The sequence below is a fragment of the Channa argus genome, chromosome 14 (genome assembly GCF_033026475.1).
Source record: "Channa argus isolate prfri chromosome 14, Channa argus male v1.0, whole genome shotgun sequence".
In the NCBI taxonomy this organism is placed as follows: Eukaryota; Metazoa; Chordata; class Actinopteri; order Anabantiformes; family Channidae; genus Channa; species Channa argus.
Window position 1 is genome coordinate 67948 of NC_090210.1, and position 17732 is coordinate 85679.

The 17732-nt window shown below is 40.4% G+C and overlaps 3 pseudogenes; all 3 read right to left on the reverse strand.

Annotated features, from left to right (window-relative positions):
- Positions 1-611: 611 nt before the first annotated feature.
- LOC137099026 (5S ribosomal RNA) lies at positions 612-730 on the reverse strand (annotated as a pseudogene).
- Positions 731-8282: 7552 nt separating this feature from the next.
- On the reverse strand, positions 8283-8401 carry LOC137099036 (5S ribosomal RNA; annotated as a pseudogene).
- An 864-nt stretch (positions 8402-9265) lies between these two features.
- LOC137099035 (5S ribosomal RNA) lies at positions 9266-9384 on the reverse strand (annotated as a pseudogene).
- Between the last annotated feature and the right edge of the window lie 8348 nt (positions 9385-17732).

Genomic DNA, 17732 nt, shown 5'->3' on the forward strand with positions numbered 1-17732 from the left:
GTCAAACAAAACATGACACTACAACTCAGGGCGAACCAAGGCCAACATAATAAACAAAATAAGCCATTTCCCACAGAAAGTGCTAGCTAGCCTGATAGAAATAAACAAACCAAAAGACAGTCGCTAACCCTAACTCCCTAATGTGAAAACAGTCCAAAGAAAATGGCAGTTCACCCCTACAGATTTAATACTATTTACAAAATATACAATTTATAAACAAAACCACGGCACAAAACCTAACAATTCAAAAATGCTAAATAAGGTTTGGAAACCAAGAACAGCAAACAGGTGCTGATGCCAGAAAGAGCCTCGCTAGCTGTTGGGAACCGTACTTTTAAAACTCCAGGAAGTGTAGGATGGACCAATCAGCTTCCTGTACTGCCCCCCAATCCGGCCAATCAGGCAGGGCACCTATAAGAACAAGAAAATAAAAACAACACATATGGCCAGGACCGTAACATGGTCTACTAGTAATGAAGCACGATGGTTGGCAAACCAATAAAGTAGCAAAACAGCAATGAAAGAACAAAATTTGATGAAAATATAGAACAATTTCTATGAATAAATAGGCAGTAACACCAGCTTGTGCTGCCCGTAAACCCAAGCAAAAAAGCTTACAGCACCTGATATTCCCAGGCGGTCTTCCTACCAAGTACTAACCAGGCCCGGCTCTATTTGGCTGCCGAGATCGGACGAGATCGGGCGCTTAGAGAGCGGTGTGGCCGTAAGCTGCATTTGACATCATCAACAGCTCTTAAAAACGCTAGAGAAGCAGAATGCATGACACTTGCTAAGAAGAAGATAAATGTGGCAAAGTACAAAGTACTATAACTGTACTGGTCTGTTACGCCCCTGTCTAGGGGGTCAGGGTGCAACATACAAAGATAAATTAGCATGTTCCCTCTCCGATCCCCAAACCAAAATCCAGGATCGAGATGTTCCAACAGAATGATATTTATTTTAAACGAAAGAAAGTGTCAAACAAAACATGACACTACAACTCAGGGCGAACCAAGGCCAACATAATAAACAAAATAAGCCATTTCCCACAGAAAGTGCTAGCTAGCCTGATAGAAATAAACAAACCAAAAGACAGTCGCTAACCCTAACTCCCTAATGTGAAAACAGTCCAAAGAAAATGGCAGTTCACCCCTACAGATTTAATACTATTTACAAAATATACAATTTATAAACAAAACCACGGCACAAAACCTAACAATTCAAAAATGCTAAATAAGGTTTGGAAACCAAGAACAGCAAACAGGTGCTGATGCCAGAAAGAGCCTCGCTAGCTGTTGGGAACCGTACTTTTAAAACTCCAGGAAGTGTAGGATGGACCAATCAGCTTCCTGTACTGCCCCCCAATCCGGCCAATCAGGCAGGGCACCTATAAGAACAACAAAATAAAAACAACACATATGGCCAGGACCGTAACATGGTCTACTAGTAATGAAGCACGATGGTTGACAAACCAATAAAGTAGCAAAACAGCAATGAAAGAACAAAATTTGATGAAAATATAGAACAATTTCTATAAATAAATAGGCAGTAACACCAGCTTGTGCTGCCCGTAAACCCAAGCAAAAAAGCTTACAGCACCTGGTATTCCCAGGCGGTCTTCCTACCAAGTACTAACCAGGCCCGGCTCTATTTGGCTGCCGAGATCGGACGAGATCGGGCGCTTATTTTTTTTATCTTTTTATTATCAAAAATACATTCTACAAAAAGAAATTAGGTATATACAGAGATAAATCAACAAAACATTACATCCATAGTTCTTTCAACTAAATTAAACAACTTAAAGTACGATCTATTTCTCTAATGTAAATACATATATTTATAAATATAGGGGGATAACATTATAAACATGTCATATATCTATCCATATCTATCTATCTATCTATCTATCTATCTATCTATCTATATATATATATATATAAATACCCATACATTTACACACAGCTACCTCTTTATATATATCCATATCTATATACATATACATACATATATACATACAAACATACATACAAATATACACACACACGCATACATTATACACACATACATTCATGTACCCGTACCTATATATATTTACATCTACACATACACATACATATATACATATATATATATATATATATATATATATATATATATATATATATATATATATATATATATATACACACAAATACATACCAATACATATACTCATATAATAATAGGTCAATAAAAAAATCACCCAAAATCAAAGTGCATTCTACCCTCCCCATCTAACACACATAAATCATTTTTAACCCCCCATTTAATAAGAAACCCCTCATTATCAAGCGAAAACAGAATACTCAAATAATGTGACACCATATTTTGAAAAACCAACACCCTCCTCATCTTTTTCCCATCATACAATGCATAATTTCTGGCTATATACACAACATGACGAGCTACACTCAACAAAAAATTCACTAATCCCACATTTATTTTTGTATGTCCCTTCACTAACCCAAAACACCACACCCAATCCCATGCCTCACCTTCCAAACCAGTCACCTTACACTTATTTCTTAATAGACTTTTTACCCAATTCCTGAATTTTTGTGTGACCTCACAGTACAACAACAAGTGGTTAAAATCTTCATCTTCCACCCTACAGACCAGACAGGTTCTCGCATACGTGCTCTTACTAATCTGGTGGAGGACGACAGAAACCAGCACCCTTCTGTGACGCAGCAGGAAGTTTGAGTTTGCTATTGCAGGGGGAAGCCATTTATCATGCATATTAGTCCATATTGAAGAAGTGGGTCGGGTAGGGAACACATGAGACCATGAGGAGTTTGCTGTGGGCTGTTTGAATATTTTGTCAATTAGAACCTTGTACCAAAATTTTGACTGTAAATCTTTAAATTCCCTATTTTTGCAATCACCGGAGAGTGAAAAATCAATTCTGCCATCCCCCACCAGCCCACCGTCTGCTTCCTGCAACTTCTCCCTCCATTCCAGTGGCATTCTCTGACCGATGTCTGTACAGAATTGTAACACCTTGGTCCATCTGATGTTCACACCTTTCCTTCTTACTTTCTTAAGGACTTCCAGAGGGTTTAAGGCCCCTGTCTGGTCCAGAACATCCCCAATTTGGTGAAACACCCCATTTAAGGCACCCCGACCAACCAGCAATCTCTCCCGGCCACCGAGACGCGGGTTCCCAAAGATTGGCTGTTTAAGTACATCTTCTTTCGAAAACATTTTGCACTCTAGATGAGGCAAGACCTGAACCCACGCCTCAGCGGCCTCCTGGAAAAGTGGGTCCGCATCTGCCACAGGCCGTGCCAGCGCACTGCTGCATAAGTTATACTCCCCACACTCACCCCTCCTCCTTATCTCTGCATCGAAATAGTCCTTCCAAATATAACCAGTTTTATCACATAGCCATTTTTTAAAAAGTTTTAGTCTTAAAGATACTAATTTAGTTTTCAAATCGCAGAGATTCAAACCCCCTTTTTCGTATGGCCCAACTAGTGTCTTGTGCGCAATAGTAAAGGCCTTGCCTTTCCACAAGAAACCACTGATAGCGCTGCACAGTCCGGACAGTACATCGCCCGGCAGGTGACAGACCTGCATGGCATAGACCAGCCCCGGCACTATTATAGAGTTTAAAATGACCACTCTTCCCTTCAGCCCAAGACCTCTCATCTTCCACAGTCCCAGCCTGGACCTACACCACGCAAGCCTCTCCTCCCAGGTTTTGCGGACGCTGACCAGCGGCTGAGGACAAATATATATTCCAAGCAGCTTGACCTCAGTCTCACCCCTTTTAAAATTCAGACCCACATCCCCTAGAGCAGACCCGGGCCCACAAATAAGGCTGGATTTCTCCCTATTCACTCGGGCTCCCGCCGCCTGCTCGTATGCCTCAAGGTGCTTTAGCACCTGTTGCAAACTCTCACCATCTTTAACCATAATGCTTATATCATCGGCATACTGAGCTATTCTGAACTCATTGCCTTTGGGAGATGTTATCCCCTTGATAAGCGGATCGGTTAAGATGCATTGTGCAAGAGGCTCTGCTACAATTGCATATAGCATGGCAGACAGCGGACATCCCTGCCTCACTGATCTCTCTAGGGGGAAAGGATCTGTTAAGAGGCCGTTACATTTCACGACACTAGTAGCCCGGCTGTACAACAACTTCACCCATTCTCGAAAAATTGGGCCGAACCCAAAAACCCCCAGACATCCAAAGAGAAACTCATGACTGACCCTGTCAAATGCCTTCTCCAAATCAACACTGAGGTATATGCCCCCTGTCATCATTAGATTTTCGAAAGACAACTTTGTTGACAGGATGCAGTCAGCAATATCCCTCCCCGGAATACTGTAAGTCTGGGTAGGCCCAATTATCGAGCCAATCACTCCTTTGAGCCTAAAACCCAGTACCTTTGTCAGGATCTTATAGTCAGTGTTGAGCAGGCTAATTGGTCTATAGTTCGCTAGGTCAGATTTTTCCCCTTTATTTTTATACACAAGAGTGATCACTCCCCTCAGGAAGGACTCTGCACACCTGCCCTCCTCCTGTATGGCAAAAAACAGCCTGCAGAGGACAGGGGCCAGCAGGTGACTGAAATGCTGGTAGAATTCAGCTGAGAGACCGTCCGAACCTGGGCTCCTTGATGTATTCAGGGCTAAGATTGCCTCTTTCACTTCTTCTAACTGGATGTTTTCATCACATAAAGCCGCATCCTCGTGACTGAGGGAGCAGCTAATTTTCCCAAGTACTTGATTTAACTTTATCTGTGAAATCTCTTGCCTACTAAATAAACTGGAATAAAAATCTTGCACGGTTTGTAAAATATCCACTGAATCAGTATGTGTGTTACCCTCCGAGTCCTTTATTTCAGAAATATATGTTTTGGACTGTTTCCTCTTTTCCAGGCCCAGAAAAAATGCAGTACAGCGCTCACCTTTCAACATATGCTGCGCTTTGCTGCGGATCATTGCATATTTAAAACCGGAACCAAACCCGACGCTAGCAAGCACAGATCTATTCTAGATTGTTTCAGCCTGCCCAACACCACTTGCCTGCGCGAATACGCACGGGTACCGGGGTTCAGTACTCTCCATGCATCCATCAAATCACACTCTTCCATCCATTCAAACACAGCCGACCTGCTAGTGTCATTCTTAAATTTATTGTTGGCACCCACATCTATCCTAGCCAGCGTCACATTCCAGTCCCCTATCACCACCGAGCGATCATCTGTCCATCTTTTACAGCGCCTGAAAAAAACCCTCCTCTCTCCTTCACTATTTGGCACATATAAGTTCACAATTCTATATCTCTTACTTTGTTCAATTACATCGATCACCAGTAGCCTTCCCTGATCATCCTTAGCAATTTGCACGACACTCTCAAACAGTCCAGGCTTCACAAAGATTGCTACCCCTGCAGTTTTGTCTGGGGATAGAGAATAAAAAAGATCCCCTCTCCAAAAGCACTCTATGCTTTTTATTGTCTCAGAGGTCCACCTGCATTCCTGGACGCACAGGATGTCACACAGCATTTTCCCGCAAAGCTGTTCAATTCTCTCAATGCTTTTAAGCCCATTCAAATTTTGAGAAAAAAGCAGCATTCCCAGCAAAAAAACTAGAATCGGCCCTGTCATTTTTTGGCACATTTCTTACCCTCATTTCTATACCCTCCCTCAGTTCCACTTAGCTTACCCTGCTGTACCCTCTTCCTAACCTGTTTTACCCATTGGACATCCATCTCCAAATCTGAGTCCACGCTAGTAGCCTGGGGAGCCAGCGGGGCTACATCAGAAGTGGGTATTCGAGTGGTGGATTCTACTTCATTTTGCGAGTGAGGCACATTCGGCTCAGGCCGGGGTGAGTCTAGCCAGCCCCCTTCAGGGCGACTCGCCGCATCCCCGCTCCAGTCCGCCAGCACATGATCCATACTGGATCCCAACTCATCGACCCCCTCATTTCTTATGCCCTCTTGCACCAACAAGTCAGCACTCTGTGACACCATCTCATCTCCAAGCTCATTCTCACTCTCTGTCTCGCTACCCAGGGCTGGCTCCTCTGCAGGCCTGACATTACTCCTTTCATCATCAGAGATGGAGTCCCGATTTACCACCCCTTCCCCTTCACCTGCATTACGGCAATTACATTGCTCCGCTGGGGCATGGCACGCAACACACCTGTGCGCCCAGGCATCACACTCACGTGCATAATGACCCTGCTTATTGCACTTAAAGCATGTAAAATCAGGGCAATCTCTAACTATATGTCCAGGCTGTAGACACATCCTACACACTTTAACCTGATTATTATGGATAACCCTAAAATATTCTGGCCCTGTGGCCGTCATAAATTTAGAGGAATATGGCAATGATTGTACAGTTTCATTAAATTTAACTTTAACATATCTTGTTCCATCCGCCACATCAGTCCCAGGCCATAACCGTCTTTTAATCGGAGAGATTGCTCTCACCCCCCACACATCCAGTTTTTCCAAAATGTCCTCATCCGCAATATAGGCCGGCAGATTCAAAAACGACACCACCAATTCATCGATAGCTAAAGTTTTAACCATCACCACAGCTCTACCCACTTTAAATCCGTCTAAGAGTCTTTTTTTCCCAGCCTCGCTCTTGACCGTCACCTCGTATTTATTCGGCCCCGTCTCCCGCAATGCCACGATGCCTCCACACACATCACGCATTGCTCTCAGCAGTTCCATTGTCTTCACTCTCTCCTCTCCCACCACCTCAGCCAAAACAGTCAAATCTCTATCATACCGCATTTCTTTCTGCGTCTCTGTCACTCCACCCGGCACCGAACGCGTGCTTACCCGATCTCCCTGTTGTCTCTCATCCGCCGCCACACAGTCATTCTCCATTCTCCGACCAGGCCGCTCCTTTGCAATCTCCATCCTTTTCTCCACCTGCTTGACACCTTTATTCAGCGACTTCCTCGTCTCCTCCGCCAGCTCCAGCTCGTTCCCTCTCAATGTGCTTTCCCCACCGACGCCATTTTTCTCCGTTTCCATTCTCCTCCTTCCGCTTTTTCCCGCCACTGTAAACCAGGCTTCTTCTTCTCGCCTGCCTCTGCCGTTCTCCATTACGAGTAGTCTATCAGAACTCGCTCAAAAACGAAAACCCAAAAAAGTCCAAAAACTAGAAAACCACAATAAATAAAGGCGCCCCCGAACGGAGAAACTCCGCCGGGGGGTTTCATAAAGATATTGAAAACAAACTCAAACTCACTATACTGGCTAGGCAAAACACTAATATGAAAACGAAAAATGCGCGACAAACGCGAAGCAGCTCACATGCGTGTCTCTACCTGAAGCACACTGATTCGGAAAGACCACTCCCCTTTCCTCCTCCAATCGGGCGCTAAGAGAGCGGTGTGGCCGTAAGCTGCATTTGACATCATCAACAGCTCTTAAAAACGCTGGAGAAGCAGAATGCATGACACTTGCTAAGAAGAAGATAAATGTGGCAAAGTACAAAGTACTATAACTGTACTGGTCTGTTACGCCCCTGTCTAGGGGGTCAGGGTGCAACATACAAAGATAAATTAGGATGTTCCCTCTCCGGTCTCCAAACCATAATCCAGGATCGAGATGTTCCAACAGAATGATATTTATTTTAAACGAAAGAAAGTGTCAAACAAAACATGACACTACAACTCAGGGCGAACCAAGGCCAACATAATAAACAAAATAAGCCATTTCCCACAGAAAGTGCTAGCTAGCCTGATAGAAATAAACAAACCAAAAGACAGTCGCTAACCCTAACTCCCAAATGTGAAAACGGTCCAAAGAAAATGGTAGTTCACCCCTACAGATTTAATACTATTTACAAAATATACAATTTATAAACAAAACCACGGCACAAAACCTAACAATTCAAAAATGCTAAATAAGGTTTGGAAACCAAGAACAGCAAACAGGTGCTGATGCCAGAAAGAGCCTCGCTAGCTGTTGGGAACCGTACTTTTAAAACTCCAGGAAGTGTAGGATGGACCAATCAGCTTCCTGTACTGCCCCCCAATCCGGCCAATCAGGCAGGGCACCTATAAGAAAAAGAAAATAAAAACAACACATATGGCCAGGACCGTAACATGGTCTACTAGTAATGAAGCACGATGGTTGGCAAACCAATAAAGTAGCAAAACAGCAATGAAAGAACAAAATTTGATGAAAATATAGAACAATTTCTATGAATAAATAGGCAGTAACACCAGCTTGTGCTGCCCGTAAACCCAAGCAAAAAAGCTTACAGCACCTGGTATTCCCAGGCGGTCTTCCTACCAAGTACTAACCAGGCCCGGCTCTATTTGGCTGCCGAAATCGGACGAGATCGGGCGCTTAGAGAGCGGTGTGGCCGTAAGCTGCATTTGACATCATCAACAGCTCCTAAAAACGCTGGAGAAGCAGAATGCATGACACTTGCTAAGAAGAAGATAAATGTGGCAAAGTACAAAGTACTATAACTGTACTGGTCTGTTACGCCCCTGTCTAGGGGGTCAGGGTGCAACATACAAAGATAAATTAGCATGTTCCCTCTCCGATCCCCAAACCAAAATCCAGGATCGAGATGTTCCAACAGAATGATATTTATTTTAAACGAAAGAAAGCGACAAACAAAAAATGACACAACTCAGGGCGAACCAAGGCCAACATAATAAACAAAATAAGCCATTTCCCACAGAAAGTGCTAGCTAGCCTGATAGAAATAAACAAACCAAAAGATAGTCGCTAACCCTAACTCCTTAATGTGAAAACAAGAGAAAACAATCAAAAGAAAATGGCAGTCCACCCCTACAGATTTAATACTATTTACAAAATATACAATTTATAAACAAAACCACGGCACAAAACCTAACAATTCAAAAATGCTAAATAAGGTTTGGAAACCAAGAACAGCAAACAGGTGCTGATGCCAGAAAGAGCCTCGCTAGCTGTTGGGAACCGTACTTTTAAAACTCCAGGAAGTGTAGGATGGACCAATCAGCTTCCTGTACTGCCCCCCAATCCGGCCAATCAGGCAGGGCACCTATAAGAACAAGAAAATAAAAACAACACATATGGCCAGGACCGTAACATGGTCTACTAGTAATGAAGCACGATGGTTGACAAACCAATAAAGTAGCAAAACAGCAATGAAAGAACAAAATTTGATGAAAATATGGAACAATTTCTATGAATAAATAGGCAGTAACACCAGCTTGTGCTGCCCGTAAACCCAAGCAAAAAAGCTTACAGCACCTGGTATTCCCAGGCGGTCTTCCTACCAAGTACTAACCAGGCCCGGCTCTATTTGGCTGCCGAGATCGGACGAGATCGGGCGCTTAGAGAGCGGTGGGGCCGTAAGCTGCATTTGACATCATCAACAGCTCCTAAAAACGCTGGAGAAGCAGAATGCATGACACTTGCTAAGAAGAAGATAAATGTGGCAAAGTACAAAGTACTATAACTGTACTGGTCTGTTACGCCCCTGTCTAGGGGGTCAGGGTGCAACATACAAAGATAAATTAGGATGTTCCCTCTCCGGTCTCCAAACCAAATTCCAGGATCGAGATGTTCCAACAGAATGATATTTATTTTAAACGAAAGAAAGTGTCAAACAAAACATGACACTACAACTCAGGGCGAACCAAGGCCAACATAATAAACAAAATAAGCCATTTCCCACAGAAAGTGCTAGCTAGCCTGTAGAAATAAACAAACCAAAAGACAGTCGCTAACCCTAACTCCCTAATGTGAAAACAGTCAAAAGAAAATGGCAGTTCACCCCTACAGATTTAATACTTTTTACAAAATATACAATTATAAACAAAACCACGGCACAAAACCTAACAATTCAAAAATGCTAATTCCTACCAAGTACTAACAAGGCCCGGTTCTATTTGGCTGCCGAGATCGGACGAGATCGGGTGGTTCTTTTTTTTTTTTTTTTTATCTTTTTATTATCAAAAATACACTTTACAAAATAAAAAATTAACTATAAACAGAGAAACATAAAGAAAAAGAATAAATTCATTAGGCTTTTTTCAATCACATTAAAGCAAAGCAAGCCTCTTTCCCCTTATTTTTTCCACATATATGTATGCACATATATACATATATATATATATATACATATATACACATACATATACATATATATACATAGACATACATATACACACACATGAATACACATACATATATACACATGCATACACACATCCCATCGCGATCCATATTCCAAACACATGATCCACATTCCAGACACGTGATCCACATTCCAAGATTACTTTCCAGCAATGTGATCCACATTCAAGGTCACTATTCACGTTCCTTTAACGTGATACCCACTCCAAGATCACGATCCAGGCTTCAATAAAGTGATCCACATTCCAAGATCACAATCCACTTTTCAAACGCATGATCCTCATTCCAAGATCACGATCCACATTCCAAACAAATGATTCACATTCCAAACACATTATCCACATTCCAAGATTACGATCCACATTCCAAACAAATGATTCACATTCCAAACACATGATCCACATTCCAAGATCACGTTCCAGCAATGTGATCCACATTCCAAGATTGCGATCCACATTCCAAACCCATGATCCACATTCCAAGATCATGATTCACATTCCAATATTGCAATCTAATTTCCAGCAATTCCAATATTGCAATCTAATTTCCAGCAATGTGATCACATTCAAGATCACGATCCATATTCTAATAAAGTGATCTACGTTCCAAGATCATGATCCACATTCCAGCTACGTGATCCAGATTGCAAAGTCATGATCCAAATTTCAAGCATGTGATCCACATTCCAAAATCACGATCAGCATTCCTATAAAGTGAACAGTTACAAAGGTCATGAACTATATACTCAATATAAAAATCCAAAATCCAATGATATTTTCCAGACTGCAAGAAAATCATCCACATTTTAAAAACATGTTTAACATTCTAAGATGATGATCCAAATTTCGTCATGGAGATTCCTCATACACCATTTATATTCCCAATTTACAATGCGAATGGAATCTGATCCGTATTTTATAAAATATACATTTTAATATATAACTAAGGAATACAATAGGCATTTCAGCTCCAAATCACATTGCCAGACACAAAGATGCAGTTAAAGAGACAAAAGGTGTGTCACTGCATGGCTGCGTTGTTTGTGGTCTCTCTGTATTCCACTTGGACACTCCATGATTTGGCCTGAAGATGAAACTACAAGAATTTTTGTCTACGCTTCAGCTGAGACCATCATACCAAAACTGGTCTTTTATGGGCATGGATGACATGTTATTTACAATTAGTCATTTATCAGATGCATTTGTCCAAAACCACTTTGGAATAACTGTGGGGTTCAGTTTCTTCCCCAGGGAAACCTCAACATGAAACCAAGGGTTTGTCTTGCAGCTTGTCTGGTATGTCAGATGGAACACCCACTGAATTATTTATAAATCTATTCCAGGGGAGACAGGTGATAATGCAACTATTGTTCTCATAAGAGAAAAATGCATCATTCCTATTTTTACTATGTAAAATTGTCCATGGGATACAGGGTCATGGCTTTTCATGTCCAAAATAAAATTAAAATAAAGATAATAATTTTTTTACTCATTACGCTATAGTACACAGAGTAATCTTTACCATAGACTTCCTGACACCTTACAAACAAAAGTCTATTACAGTGCCTTCTCTAGTAAATGTGAGAGTAGTAAGCATTAGGAGTTAACAGTAAAATTAAATTTTGACTATTCAATGTTTGTGCATGTCTTATTTATCCGTATTTACTGTTAGGAACCTATATGGTGATGTCATAGACTCATAATCAAGTAGTAAATGTCTGTAATCCTTCTTTGATTGCTTGACAGTAGGGTGAAAATTCCTTCCATGGTAGAAGACACCCCCAAAAGTGCAACTGAATTTGAAAAGTATGATTTCTATTTTTATTTTACTTTTACATTCTATTATAAAAGAAAAAAAAAAGCATTGCCTTTTTCTAACCAGTTTACATTTTCTTATTCAGTAAAGTGTAAAAATAAATAAAAGACAATAAAAATCTAATCTGGGCAAATTCTAAGGCAGAAACTGGAAGATACCATTTTAAATTAGGGTGGAGTGAGGATAGATAAGTTAAAGATGTGTTATAACATTTTTTGACTTTTACCATATAGTTGGCCTTTAAATAACTGAGAACTAATAATATTAATAACAATATATTTTATTTTTATGTTATCCCTGATGACGTTACACAGGCAATCACAGCAAAACCTTTGACATCACTGTTTCATGCCAAAACATGTTTGAGAGGGGACTTATGCAATGGCAGCGCCAAAAAAATCCATCCCCAACTATACATGTAAATGTTAGCTTTTTAGGTGAAGATGGGATTGATACAGGGGTTCTCTGTAAAGTATTCCTGACAGGTACGTGTAGGGCTTGTGTACGTTAAACCATTTGCAACTCTGTGTCACGGTGTACTTCCTGGTTTTGGACTTTTATTTTGTGGCCCTTTCTCCTTACTTCCTGTCCCTGGTTCTTTTTGCCCAGCTTTACCCTTGTTGTCCCTCATTGTTTGCACCTGTTCCCTCCTCTATGTAAGTTCTGTCTTCCCTTCACTCCCCTGTCAGATCCTCGTCGTTGTTAACGGGGGCACTGCCATTGTGGTTCCTGTCTTAAGTGCCGTTGTTATTACCCTCACCAACCCTAGGTAAAAGCTATATGTGTGTTTCATGGACTTTTGCATTCGGGACTCTTGTTGCTCTTGGACTTTTGTTTTCTGGACCCTGTGCAGCTTTTCCCTTTGGTCTGAGGTTTGGGGTTTGATTTGTTTCTTAGTGTTTTTCCTGTTGATTCATTGTTTAGTAGCTTACTTTCATACCCGTGTCCTGTTTAGTTTGGCATGTTCCCTCTTTATTAGTTTTCTTGTCGTGTCCCATGTCTTCGTTCTAGTTTAATAGTTATTGTTATCCGTGCCTAGTTGTTTAGTTTCTCTCCTGTTTTAGTAGCTTTTGTTATCTGAGTCTGATGTGCTTAGTTATCTCTGTTTTCCAGTTTTCTTAGACTTCCCCGTGTGGTCATTTAAGTTATTAGATTTTCCGGGTCTTGTTTATTTTCGAGTCTTGTGTATATTTTGGCCAATTAGGTTCTTCTCTTGTTGTCGATTAGTTTCTGTTGTCTTTTACTTTCCCTCAAGTAAACTCCCCTCGTGTTCGGGTTCTGTGGCTTGTCTGTGTCTTATCTGTACCGAGCTTGTTTTCTTGTAACCTCCTGTTAGGAGCGGTTTCTGTTTTTTTTTAAGCCCCTGCCAATAAAAGCCCTTTTGTTACAGCATCCCTTGCACTGTCTCCTCTCTTGGGTCCATCCTCTAACCAAAACCGTGACACTCTGACAATTCTACACCCAATTTTAGGTCTTGATGAAATGTTTCACCAAAGAAATTATCTAATTTCTAACAATAACTTTAAGTAACCATCCTCTAATAATACAATTGAGTGTTATTGTGATTATTCATTTAATGAATGGCAAAATAATATTTTCAATAAATGGTCACATTAAAAACCGAAGTTCATACACACAGGAAGAGACTGGAACATTGCCTGTTATCTTCAAATAAAAAGACTTTTCATTACAGTGTCTTGAATGTCTACACATAGAGTAGATTATATAAAGAGACGTGATTAATAATTGTACATAATGCGTAATAATCTTATTTCAGGAATGATGGCAAGCATAGAGGAGCGTTTCTTTCACAAATGCACACATGGCAGAAGTCCTTACTAATTGTTGTGTGATTTGGACAAAGGTAACTTCATGTATATGATTTATGCTTCATGTCAGTCTGATGTCAAGGTGGAAATGCTATTAACTACTTATAACAATCCAATGACAAGTCATTGTTTGTCAAATCTTGTTGTATAATTCTTAAAACACATTAGTTTATTTCATTTTTCCAGGACTGTTGGACTTATGGCTGTCAGCTTGGCCCAATGAGGACCATCTCCAAACTTTCTGATGCCTTGGTGTGACAGCTTCCTGTACAGTGGGTCCCTAGACAAAGAGAACATGGACAAAAATTATGTGTCCACACTCACAACAATGATCTCTTATCTCTTGTAAGAATATAGATTTTTTTTTTTCATAATTCAACACAAGTTAAATGCCAGTTGATAGACTAAACGTTAATATACCAGATTCAAAATTAAAGGCAGATATTACTGTTACTCTATTTGGACAGAACATAACAAAAAAGGACCAATTAACATCCAGTAAACATGTGCAGACAACCTATGATTAAACAACCATTTGATGTACCTAGAGGGGAAAAAAATCGTTAACATAGCATGACGCCAACCATTAACACTCGGATCACTGACACTTAAACAGTTTGTTATAATTACAGGTGGAGGGATCACAATTCTTGATCTTAAAGAAGAAATCATAAACTGGGAACACAGGCTTAATCAGCGTGGAAAAGAGAAATAATTTGGTTTGTTGGGTCTCTTGCCATAATTATGCAACTTGTCCTGTAGGCTCAACAACTGTAGGTAAAAGAAACATTGCCTAACCATTTGGTAATGTTATAATGACCAATTTCCATTCTGGTATATAATTAGGCTAGCTGCTGATAAAGGGCTTGACCACATCTAACTGAGACTTCATATTCCCTTCTGTAAAAGTTATGCCATATTTGGCTACTCATGTCCCCCAGTTTGAGAAAATACTTCTTTGCTGATTAATAAAGATAAGGCATGATGCTGCTAAACTAGGCACCATTTACACAATTAATTTAGTATTCGGTGCTAAAATTTAAAGTTTCATGATTCTGTCATGTTGTGTCATTGCATGTGTGTTTATGTGATTTACTTCAAAACAGTGGAGTTGTCACCCATGCACATCTGAGGCTGCTCCGGGTCCTGCGCCTGTTAAAGAATGGCTTGCATTTATATGGCTTTAATGCTATATTGGCCAGTCACCATTAAATCTATAAGCCAATGACTAAGTTTTCAATATAAATGATATTTAAGTTATTATTTATATAAAATCCTGTTATGCATTCCAACATTACTGCTTGCAGGCACAATCTGACAGGATATGTTTTTGAAGTAATTATGATTCCAAAATACTATATATTTCAGTATTGGTTAGAGCTGATGTATACACTGTCATGGCCTAAATTAGTGTATGTTCATGTATTTTTCGATAATCTAAACAGTGATATAGTTTATGTGGTAATGTTTCCTTCAGTTGACAAGACCAGGTGTTCGCCAGGTGTGTTTTAACCACGGCTTAACAATTACATTTACATTTACATTTACATTTAGTCATTTAGCAGACGCTTTTATCCAAAGCGACTTACAAGTGAGGTACAAGGCAGCAAAAATCTAAGTCAAGGAGAAAACATCAAAGCAAAGTCCTATCAGAGAAGTGTTTACAGTTCACGAGATACAAGTGCAAGAGAGCAGAAAGGATTTTTTTATTTATTTTTTTATTTATTTTAATTTTTTTAAAAGATTTAAGTGCATAGGAAGATATTACTTTTTACAGGAGATGACATTTGACTATTTTAAATTGGATAAACCTAATGGTTATGTGCTTTTATCAGACTTCATCATTTCTGTGTGCCATGCAGAATTCAATGAGACGCTAAAACAAATAACAGCTTGAGATGACCCTTATTATTACATGCAGGATTTCCTTCAAGAACTGGAGTAGGGTTAATCATTTGTTTTTCAACATGCAAGTAATTATTAGTACAAATATTCTATTTAGCTTGATTTCTGCAGCATAATTAGCAATTCCTATTGTATCCATTTTGTCTGTGTAATAGTAGGAGACTGTTGCATATCTTTGTCCTCCCCAAACATTTCTGCACCCTGTAATATTTGCTTGTGCAGGCTGAAACCCTAACCCGTTTAATCTAGGCCGAATATTAAACTTAAAGGTTTAGATGTCAAGGGTGTTCATGCAACAGATATATTCTAGTTTTGGAAGGTTTGACTGCAAAAGTGAATGGGTAATTTTGTTAGTCAATAAATCTCATGGGGATTTTAATGTTACTCCATGCACAGTCTCATCTAACTGTCAGTGAATCTGTTAAAATGTCAGTACTTCAAGTTTAACCAAACAAAATGTCTAGCACTGTCACTACTACTGTAATGTCTCTAACTGTCTTAAGAATTAAAGACACTGCCACAGATAGATCTTTTAAACTAGTTTGTAAGGACAGGGCACCTCTATATGAAATGTAAAAAGGTTTGTAATGTTAAAATCTGTACTGTATATGCAATTGCATTTTGTGGTTAGACTTACTATGACAATGGTTCATGTGAAGACACCGAATATAAATGTCTCTACCATGGGAGTCAGATGCCTGTGTGGGGTTCACAGATCCTTGAAGGTCTGCTATATCTTGCTCATTTAGGAGGGTGAGTTATTCTGGAACAACAACACCAGATTCTGGCACTCTCCTAGTCAGTGTAGTAAATGGTCTACACTGACTAGGAGCAACTAAGTTGGGGTTCAGTGTCTTGCTCAATGACCTTTACCTCACATATAAAACAAGTCTCTAAGACAGCCTTCTTCCACCTACGGAACATTGCAAAATTAGCAGCATCCTGTCTCAAAGTGAAGCCAAAAAACTAGTCCATGCATTTCTTATTTCTATGTTGGACTACTGTAATTCCCAACTTTCAGGATGCCCCAGTAACTCCCTAAAGAGCGTGCAATAAATCAAAATGCTGCACCTGACTGGAATTAGCAAGAAGGTAAATGGTAAATGTTCTGCACTTTTATAGCACTTTTCTACCTATTGGCACTCAAAGCGCTTTACACTGCTTCTTATTCACCCATTTACACTCACAATCACACACACACTCACACACCGATGGGGGAGCTGCTATGCAGCTGGCCAACACTCACCGGGAGCAACTAAGTTGGGGTTCAGTGTCTTGCTCAAGGACATTTCGACATGTGACTGGAGGAGCTGGGGATTGAACCAACAACTGTGAGATTGGTGGACAACCTTACTGCGTCACAGTCGCCCCAAGAGATATTTCATATTTCACCTAAACAGTTGCTTGTATAGCGCTTTTATCCAAAGCGCTTTACAATGTTTATTCCCATTCACACACTGATGGCAGTGGCTGTCATGGAAGGTGCTGACCTGACCCACCGGGAGCGATTTGGGGTTTAGTGTCTTGCCCAAGGACACTTGGACATGTAGCCGGGAGCAGGGATCGAACTGATGACCCTGTGGTCCTTACCAAGTGAGCTACTAGCTTCTCTCCATTTACTTCCCATTAAATTTAGAATAGAATTTAAAACCCTGCTTCTTACATATAAAGCTCTGAATGGTCAGGCTCGACGGATGAAGCGGGGAGAGTCATTGAGATAAATTCATTTCACCTAACCCTAACCCCCTAACCCTAACCCACAATGGCCATTTAAATTTAAAATCAATTTTTTGTCTGGAATTCCGTGTCCGAACCCTAATTTAGAATTGGCCTTAAAGTGTAGTGGAAGTTAATTTAAAAATTGTTTTCAGGGAGAGGGAACCCAAACTTGGGATCAGGGATGTCTGGGGGGAGGGATGCACTCTGGGAATCAGGGACAGTGTCATGGCCTGTGCCACGAACCCTAATTTGGGTCTATTTTAAATTTGTTCCTAACCCCCTAACCCTAACCCCCTAAC